Source organism: Oncorhynchus kisutch, linkage group LG29 (assembly GCF_002021735.2).
Source record: "Oncorhynchus kisutch isolate 150728-3 linkage group LG29, Okis_V2, whole genome shotgun sequence".
NCBI classification, from domain to species: Eukaryota; Metazoa; Chordata; class Actinopteri; order Salmoniformes; family Salmonidae; genus Oncorhynchus; species Oncorhynchus kisutch.
The window spans coordinates 27,857,328-27,867,697 of NC_034202.2; the positions used below are offsets into that span (position 1 = coordinate 27,857,328).

At 44.2% G+C, this 10,370-nt stretch overlaps 1 protein-coding gene across 1 annotated transcript in view; it reads right to left on the bottom strand.

Annotated features, from left to right (window-relative positions):
- The window catches only part of LOC109873656 (short transient receptor potential channel 5-like), a 40,272-nt gene extending 30,618 nt beyond the window's left edge, over positions 1 to 9,654 (bottom strand). Inside the window, exon 1 of the mRNA XM_020465300.2 lies at positions 9,111 to 9,654. The gene's annotated coding sequence lies outside the window, so the exon portion shown is untranslated. The remainder of the gene's footprint in view (positions 1 to 9,110) is intronic.
- Between the last annotated feature and the right edge of the window lie 716 nt (positions 9,655 to 10,370).

Genomic DNA, 10,370 nt, shown 5'->3' on the forward strand with positions numbered 1-10,370 from the left:
ATTATCTAGTGTGTCATCTTACAGCATATTATTATAATACTAATTATTATATATGCTCCTGGTGTACTGTAACCTAATTAGTGTGGTGACCAGAGTGGTGAAGTGATGGGTGATATTAGGTTAAAGACTGTGATGCATGGTGTTGATCATCCCTGTCCATGTGCTTCTCATTACTGTGTTGACTGATGCACAGACCACACATCTGCACCACACCACACTCCAATTACCACAAGACAAATAGCCTACAATGGAGTGGCTTCTCGGGAGTATATTTTTCTCTCTCAAGTGCATTTCAACCATAGAGTTAAATAAAGGACTCATCTTAGGAACTACTGTTAGGAGCCCTCAATGACAATGTCCATGCTAAAACAGGTTATATCCATCTACAGTCCTCTATCTATCTCTATGATTTCAACCAACAACAAGACTGAGGGCAGTGCTGCTTCAATCATGTTAAATATATATATATCTACCATTATCACTTAAATACTCTAAAAAGGTGCTATCTAGAATCTAAAATGGTTCTTTGGCTGTCCCCATAGGAGAACCCTTTGAATAACTAGTTTTGGTTCCAGGTAGAACCCTTTTTGTTCCAGTTAGAAACCTTTCCACTGAGGGTTCTACCTGGAACCAAAAAAACTGTTATCTTAAGAGGACAGCCGAAGAAACCCTTTGGAACCCTTTTTTAAAGTGTATTTCTATACAGAGAGACCACAGTAACATTATGAAAATGACTTGATTGTTTATCAAAACCCGAAATTAGGATATTCTATTAACTGTGCAGGATGTGGGAATCAGGGGAGATTAAATACATGAGGAAGTACAATGGAACCAGCTGTGGGTGCTCAGTAATGTCATGGTGAACACAACCGATTCGCTGCACTTCTGAAGTCTTGTGAGCTGCTAGAGTGGCCCTGCCCGCCTGTAGGTGAAGAGAACCACTGGAGAGGACATGATCGACTGATGTTTCATTGCTATGCCCAGCAATAGAAATGCACTCATTGATCAACTTGCATAAGAGTTGTCTCCTGACGTTCAGGATTCTCTGGTTCGGCTCATTCCATCAGGGGCTGGATACCTGGCACTTCATAAACTGTCTGCCATAGAACAAACACACTGGAGATGTGGAAGGCTGGAGCATCCTCCCTGCTCCAGTACAGTATAGAGGTGTAGGGAGGCTGGAGTATCCTCCCTGCTCCAGTACAGTATAGAGGTATAGGGAGGCTGGAGTATCCTCCCTGCTCCAGTACAGTATAGAGGTGTAGGGAGGCTGGAGTATCCTCCCTGCTCCAGTACAGTATAGAGGTATAGGGAGGCTGGAGTATCCTCCCTGCTCCAGTACAGTATAGAGGTGTAGGGAGGCTGGAGTATCCTCCCTGCTCCAGTACAGTATAGAGGTGTAGGGAGGCTGGAGTATCCTCCCTGCTCCAGTACAGTATAGAGGTGTAGGGAGGCTGGAGTATCCTCCCTGCTCCAGTACAGTATAGAGGTATAGGGAGGCTGGAGTATCCTCCCTGCTCCAGTACAGTATAGAGGTGTAGGGAGGCTGGAGTATCCTCCCTGCTCCAGTACAGTATAGAGGTGTAGGGAGGCTGGAGTATCCTCCCTGCTCCAGTACAGTATAGAGGTGTAGGGAGGCTGGAGTATCCTCCCTGCTCCAGTACAGTATAGAGGTATAGGGAGGCTGGAGTATCCTCCCTGCTCCAGTACAGTATAGAGGTATAGGGAGGCTGGAGTATCCTCCCTGCTCCAGTACAGTATAGAGGTGTAGGGAGGCTGGAGTATCCTCCCTGCTCCAGTACAGTATAGAGGTATAGGGAGGCTGGAGTATCCTCCCTGCTCCAGTACAGTATAGAGGTATAGGGAGGCTGGAGTATCCTCCCTGCTCCAGTACAGTATAGAGGTGTAGGGAGGCTGGAGTATCCTCCCTGCTCCAGTACAGTATAGAGGTATAGGGAGGCTGGAGTATCCTCCCTGCTCCAGTACAGTATAGAGGTATAGGGAGGCTGGAGTATCCTCCCTGCTCCAGTACAGTATAGAGGTGTAGGGAGGCTGGAGTATCCTCCCTGCTCCAGTACAGTATAGAGGTGTAGGGAGGCTGGAGTATCCTCCCTGCTCCAGTACAGTATAGAGGTGTAGGGAGGCTGGAGTATCCTCCCTGCTCCAGTACAGTATAGAGGTGTAGGGAGGCTGGAGTATCCTCCCTGCTCCAGTACAGTATAGAGGTATAGGGAGGCTGGAGTATCCTCCCTGCTCCAGTACAGTATAGAGGTGTAGGGAGGCTGGAGTATCCTCCCTGCTCCAGTACAGTATATAGGTGTAGGGAGGCTGGAGTATCCTCCCTGCTCCAGTACAGTATAGAGGTATAGGGAGGCTGGAGTATCCTCCCTGCTCCAGTACAATATAGAGGTATAGGGAGGCTGGAGTATCTTCCCTGCTCCAGTACAGTATAGAGGTGTAGGGAGGCTGGAGTATCCTCCCTGCTCCATTACAGTATAGAGGTATAGGGAGGCTGGAGTATCCTCCCTGCTCCAGTACAGTATAGAGGTATAGGGAGGCTGGAGTATCCTCCCTGCTCCAGTACAGTATAGAGGTGTAGGGAGGCTGGAGTATCCTCCCTGCTCCAGTACAGTATATAGGTGTAGGGAGGCTGGAGTATCCTCCCTGCTCCAGTACAGTATATAGGTGTAGGGAGGCTGGAGTATCCTCCCTGCTCCAGTACAGTATAGAGGTGTAGGGAGTTAATAAGAATGTTAAAAACAGTTTAATTAAAACTAATGAATGGTACTGCCTTCAAATGTGTTCAATTGTGCCAATAGATGGTCTGCCATTTGATGAGTGAGACGTCTGGCTCTATCACTATGGTGAGAACTATACATCTGGAAGAAAATTAGGTACTGTGTCCCTAGTGGCATTGACTGTACTACTGTACAAACCTCCAAATAACATTAATTTAAGAAATTGCATTGTGACAGTTCAGGTTCAAGGGAGTCCTATATGTGTCAGATGAAGTACCACAAATCAATTCAGCAGGCTGAATGTGCTTTTAATCCTGAAGCAGACACAGAGAATTTATCCACCCAGGAAATGCTAATAGGAGGCAAGATGCTTGTTTACTGCATCACAGCCATGATGGGAAGGAGGAAAGAGAGAGAGGAGAGACAGAGAGAACGAAAGAGGGTGGGAGGGAGGGAGGGAGGGAGGGAGGGAGGGAGGGAGGGAGGGAGGGAGGGAGGGAGGGAGGGAGGGAGGGAGGGAGGGAGGGAGGGAGGGAGGGAGGGAGGGAGAAGGAGCGAAGGAGGAGGAATCCACCAGAAGCACCATGAGAAATGCAAATCTTCCGCTCAACTGTGTGTGACTCGTCCACACTTCCTACCCCTGAGATATTGTTTCTCACAGCCCATCAACTGGGTTAGGCACAAAGCTCAACAATGACTCTAATTATTATCACAACAATGCTAATACTCCTCCTCAGAGAGATGAGTTATTCTAAACATGACTTTCTTTACTCATCACCCACTGTTGGGTTCGTTTTCCACGTTACAGTGAACTCGGTGTGGTGTATCCAACACGGACAGAGAATTATGATTAGGGTTGCAAAGGGAAGGTATATTATTGGAAATTTGAGGAAGTTTACCAGTAAACTACCAGAATGTTAGTATCTTTTAAGGATTTTATGTGATCTATATCTAGTGGCCCTTTTGGGTACTTCAGATTATCAAAGGTGTCGGTAATTCTCTCTGGCCTTATCACATGTCATATATATAAAATAATTAAGTAAGACAATTTTAAAATTAAACATAGAATGACAAAGGTTTAAATCATTGTTCTAAATGTATACAACAGGTGGGTCTAATCCTGAATGCTGATTGGTTAAAAGCGCATTCCAGCTGATAAATGCAGATGTTCCATTTGACTGTAAATACATGGCAGTTCTAAATGTATCACCATGAGTGAATACCATTGGTGTTAAATCCCTTATGGAAAAACACCTTGAATTTCAAATGTGAACACATAAAGTGTTCAAAAAAACCATTCTTTAATGTGATCATGTGATCTTGTGTGAAGTTAATGTAACAATATGTAAAGCAACATGTGATAACATGAAACTACACACGTGAAAACAAAAAAAACAGTTTGACGCCAGAAACAGGTTTTCATATTTCAAGTGAAATCATTTGATTTTCCACATGTGAAATCATGTGATTTTTTTGTAACGGATATGATGGTTTCAGTATGAAATGTTAATGTTTCGGCATCAAACTGGTGGCATTTGGGAAAAAGGTCAATTGCACAGGTAATTGAAAATAATGCCATTGTTGATTACATGCTTTTTTACTTCATTTGGCTATTTTGTCATTAACCATATGGTCTCTATCTAATAGAAAGTCATGGACAATATTCAAATATAAACGAACAAAGTTACGATAGATTTCCATAGATTTTCTGTTAATTACCAAAATTACTGAAGATTCCAGTAACTTTGGTAAATTACTGGTAGCTTTGCAACCCTAATTATGACAGAGGGCAGATTCTTAGAAGCACTAAAGAAGCCTGAACATTTGATTCCTCCTGCACTACCTACTGTATTCACAGCAAGGAACTAACTACAGTACATGGCGTAATCATTGGTTTTAACACATGGCTTAGTTAGAGGGTAGGTTCAAACATAGTCTCAGGTGTGGAACCACAGGTGTGATTTCAAAGCACACCTGAGACACGCAGATGGATGGAGAGACTGCTGCCTTGGGGAAATGTAACGTTCATCTGGACAATGCAGCACATCTATGTGATGTGGTTTCTGACATGTAACAGATGTAGATACTATATACAGTATATGTGGAAAAAGTAAACGGGTCGGAATACCTTCCAAATGCACTGTATAAAACACACAGAGTGCAAAGCTGTCATGAAGACAAAGGGTGGCTATTTATAGGAATCTCCAATATAACATTTTTTTTTATTTGTTTAACAGTTTTTTGGGTTACTACATGATTCCATGTATGTTATTTCATAGTTTGGATGTCGTCACTATTATTCTACAATGTAGGAAAAAAAGAAAGAAAGAAGAACCCTGTTCTAAAACTTTTGACTGGTAGTGTACACAGTGTATTCGGAATGCAATCAAACACATTGACTTTAACCACATTTTGTTACGTTACAGCCTTATTCTTAAATTGATTAAACATTTTTTTCCTCATCAATCTACACACAATACCCCATAATGAGAAAGCAAAAACAAGGTTTCAGAATTCTTTGCAAATGTATTAAAAATAAAAAACTTAAACATTACATTTACATAATTATTCAGACTCTTAACTCGTTGTTGAAGCACCACTGGCAGCGATTACAGCCTTGGGACTTCTTGGGTATAACCCTACAAGCATGATGGCACACCTGTATTTGGGGAGTTTCTCCTACTCTTCTCTGCAGATCCTCTCAAGCTCTGTCAGGTTGGATGAGGAGCATTGCTGCAGAGCTATTTTCAGGTCTCTCCAGAGATGTTTGATCGGGTTAAAGTCCGGGCTCTGGCTGGGCCACTCAAGGACATTCAGAGACTTGTCCCGAAGACACTCCTGCGTTGTCTTGGCTGTGTGCTTTGGGTCGTTGTTCTGTTGGAAGGTGAACCTTCACCCCAGTCTGAGGTCCTGAATGCTCTGGAGCAGGTTTTCATCAAGGAACTCTCTGGACCTTGCTCCGTTCATCTTTCCCTCAAACCTGACTGGACTCCCAGACCCTGCCGCTGGAAAACATACCCATGCAATGATGCTGTCACCCCTATGCTTCACCATAGGGATGCTGCCAGGTGTCCTCCAGACATGGAACTCTGGAGCTCTGTCAGAGTGACCACTGGGTTCTTGGTCACCTCCCTGACCAAGGCCCTTCTCCCCCGATTCCTCAGTTTGGCCGGACATTCAGCTCTAGGAAGAGTCTTGGTGGTTCCAAAATTCATCTTCTTTTAAGAATGTGTTCTTGGGGACCTTCAATGCTGCAGAAATGTTTTGGTACTCTTCCCCAGATCTGTGCCTCAACACAATCCTGTCTTGGAGCTCGATGGACAATTCCTTCAACCTCATGGCTTGGTTTTTGCTCTAAAATGCACTGTCAACTGTGGTACCTTATATAGACAGGTGTGTGCCTTTCCAAATCATGTCCAATCAATTGAATTTACCACAGGTGGACTCCAATCAAGTTGAAGAAACATCTCAAGGATGATCAATGGAAACAGGATGTCTGAGCTCAACTGGGAGTCTCATAGCAAAGGGTCTGAATACTTATGGAGATAAGGTATTTCCTTTTTTATATATACATTTGCAAAAATTGTCTGTGTGTGTGTGTGTGTGTGTGTGTGTGTGTGTGTGTGTGTGTGTGTGTGTGTGTGTGTGTGTGTGTGTGTGTGTGTGTGTGTGTGTGTGCGAGTGCGTGGAATCATCCATAAAATGCCCTGGTAAATTACTTAATTTTGTTTTATTTGGCATTGCGGTACATTGCTATCGTTCAAGCTGAATTTAGATAACTGAGCACAGACGTCAATTCAACGTCTATTCCACATTGGTTCAAAGTAATATATATTTTTTAAGACATGTAAACAATGTTGATTCAAACAGTGTGGCCCAGTGGGTTGTATCTGTTTGGAGAACTTGGAACATATGTCTAATGACTGTACGACAGGAGGAGGAGGAGGAAGAAGAGATTAAGAGGAAGGAAATTATGTGTGATTGTTTGTTTAGTGCTGTGTGCGGTGAGATTAGATTAGGGCCGTAGACTTGCTAAGAACACAGTAGCACACCTCTTACAGTAGTTTGATTGAATATGTGCATTAGAAATGAGGAAGAGAGTTCTTTCAAATCAAATTAAAATGTATTTGTCACATGCTCCAAATACAACAAGTGTATACCTTACTGTGAAATACTTACTTACAAGCCCTTAACCAACCGTGCAGTTCAAGAAGAGTTGAGAAAATATTTACCAAATAAACACCACCTATTATATAGGTCCTGGATTTGCAGGAAGCTTGGCCCAAGTGATGTACTGGGCCGTATGCACTACCCTCTGTAGCGCCTTAAGGTCAGATGCCGAGCAGTTGCCATACCAGGCGGTGATGCAACCGGTCAGGATGCTCTCGATGGTGCAGCTGTAGAACTTTTTGAGGATCTGAGGACCCATGCCAAGTCTTTTCAGTCTCCTGAGGGGGAAACGTTTTGTCGTGCCCTCTTCACTACTGTCTTGGTATGTTTGGACCATGATAGATTTTTGGTGATGTGGACACCAAGGAACTTGAAACTCTCGACTCGCTCCACTACAGCCCCCTTGCTGTTAATGGGGATCTGTTCGGCCCACCTTTTCCTGTGTCCACGATCAGCTCCTTTGTCTTGCTCACATTGAGGGAGAGGTTGTTGTCCTGGCATCACACTGCCAGGTCTCTGACCTCCTCCATACAGTCTCATCATTGTTGGTGATCAGGCCTACTACTGTTGTGTCGTCAGCAAACTTAATGAGGGTGTTGGAGTTGTGTTTGGCCACGCAGTCGTGCATGAACAGGAAGTACAGGAGGGGACTAAGCACACACCCCCGAGGGGCCCCAGTGTTGAGAATCAGCATAGAAGAAGTGTTGTTGCCTACCCTTACCACTTGGGGGCGGCCAGTCAGGAATTCCAGGATCCAGTTGCAGAGGGAGGTGATTAGTCCCTGGGTCCTTAGCTTAGTGATGAGCTTCTTGGCCACTATGGTGTTGAACGCTGAGCTGTAGTCAATGAACAGAATTCTCGAAGACGAGAATGAAAGTCCATATATATAAAAAATATTTAAATAAATAAAAAGAGTTCTTAACAGGGCGTGTTTTTTTTACCCTCGCAGGTGTCGTCTCCTTCAGACATGAGCTCGTCGTCGAGGTGTTCCTTTCATCCAGGTGGGAAAGGGCAGTGTGGAATGCGATTGAGGTTGCGTCATCTGTGGATCTGTTGGGGCGGTATTCGAATTGGATAGATTCTAGGGTATCCGGGAGGATACTGGAGGATGATGTGAGCCATGACCAGCCTTTCAAAGCCCTTCATGGCTTCCGACGTGAGTGCTACGGGACGGTAATCATTTAGGCAGGTTACCTTTGCTTCCTTGGGCACAGGGACTATGCTGGTCTGCTTGAAACATGTAGGTATTACAGACTCAGTCTGTCCTTTCGTATCTTACAAATCATACGGAGAAAGAATCATTGGCGTGGTATTAACTTGCAGGCCCAATTGTTTAATTGTGTTTCAGTCCTTTTAAAAGGTTGAGGACAAGTCATGTTGAAGTGCTTAGGAGGGTCCATGTCTCTGTTAAAATAAGCACAAAGTGCCAAAGCCTGGCTAAACACATGCTTTAAAACCCTCTCAACACAATGTGGTGTTTTTACAGTGAGTGGGATTATTGTCTGTGGTAAGAGAGGTTTACTGGTAAACTACAGTAGATGACGCCCCGTGTTTTTATCTCAGCAATAATAAGGGATGTATCAATAACTCATGGTTGATGATTTCCACAGAGATACACAATCTATTTAAACTAGAATGACAGCCCATTTTCCTCTTTTCTGCATTAATGATGGATTTAGATAGCCCTTTCCTGCAGTCGAAGGACCAAATCACCCCCTAGTGGCCTCATGGGGGGAATGTTAGTAATATTTTTCCTAATTTCCTAATTTATAAACATACTTTTTTTAACAGCCAAAAATCCGGTGTTTCTATGTCAAATGGTTCTGTTATATTTCAGTCTTCTGTGTATATAAAGTGTAATGTTGGGGTTCAAACTCAAAATGTAATACATTTCAACTCCATATCTGACATGATACCGGTGTCTTCTTTATTTATATAAACCCGTAACCATGTATTGTAGGTGTATACTTTTGTTTCAAAGTAGATTTGTTTAAGATTACCAAGAAACCCACTGCAGTAATTTAACACAGCTGATTGATCTCCTGCAGATTAAATATGTACACTGAGCCACCATTTCCAGTGTGTCAGAAAGGGAAAGACAAACACTAGTCCGATCATTCACCCTGGAATCTGGATCATACTTAGTCTGACTATGGAGATGCAATGTTTACACATGGATTGAAAAGATAATGAGGAACTTACCTGATGCAGATTTTCTACATTCTCGATTTCTTTGTGTTTCCCTACCAGTCTGTCCCTTTTCTGATTACTTCTAGATCATTTTTTTATGGTGATTGGGTGGTCCTGTTAGAATTAGTGGGATTCTTATCCAATCCTCATGGTCGGTGGCTGTGGCTCCAAGAGACGTCTCTCAGCTCCCACCATGGAGCAGAGAACTCGAATCGGGAACAGGGAAGGCTGATTACCCAGAATCTCCATCCCTATACTCCTCCCCACTGCGGGGTAAAATAACAAGAGCACCACTGATAATCCAGGAGGTTTTCTCTAGCATCAGATAAGAGACTGATAAATGGCTGGGTATCTTCTCTCTCTCTGTAAGAAGTGGTGTCTGTGGTGTTCTAGCTCTGTTCTGTTATCCTGCGCTCGTCTCACCCCACACAGGTTGCAGTGCTCTGCTCACTCCTCCCTGATTGGTGTAGCGGCAGGGCCGGGGGCTCGCCGTGCGTTTGCCGCGGTTGTCATGGTGTCGAGCGGAGTGTGGTCACAGCGGCAGCTGCGGCAGATGCCCTTCTCCAACCCCTCTCGGTCTCTGTCAAAACTGCCAGCTCCTCCCCTCCTGCTGTCTGTCTGTCTGTCTGTCCTTACATCAGACTCCCCTCTTTGGCGCTTAGCTTTCTCACTCTCTTTTCTCACGCTCGTCTTTCTCAACCCTCCCTCCCTCTCTCCCTCCTCCTCGTCTATCTGTCTCCCCTCCTTATCACTCCTACACCAGCCTCCTCTCCCCCACTCATTCATCTTCAGTATCTGCTTGTATAGGGGCTGTTGATGTCAGCTCTTCTCTCTCTGCTCCCTAAATTGCAGGTGAAATTAGTTATCTGAGGCTAATCAAGGATCAAGGGATTTTACATGGCTTTACCCATTCCTGCCTGTCGCCACCAATCCTACAGAGTTTAGTCTATAATCCTGCAGTTCACCATTTGCATGCAGAATCAATACATGAACCTGTAATGTAGGCTACCTTGTGTTGCATCTAACCAGACTGTAATTGTGCTACCCTAATTGTGTTAATTGAATGGAGCCCCATGTATTCTGGTGACTCTCCATATGTGATCCAGACCCATTGTGGGGATAAATGAAGAACCTTTGAAATGACAATAGGAGAGAGGATATGTGCCAGCGATGTGCTCAGCCTCATGGAAAGCAAGACAGGCGAGCAGAGAGTGAGGGGATCATTGATTCACTGTGGTGTTCATTTTCCCCAGTCAGATGACATTACCTATA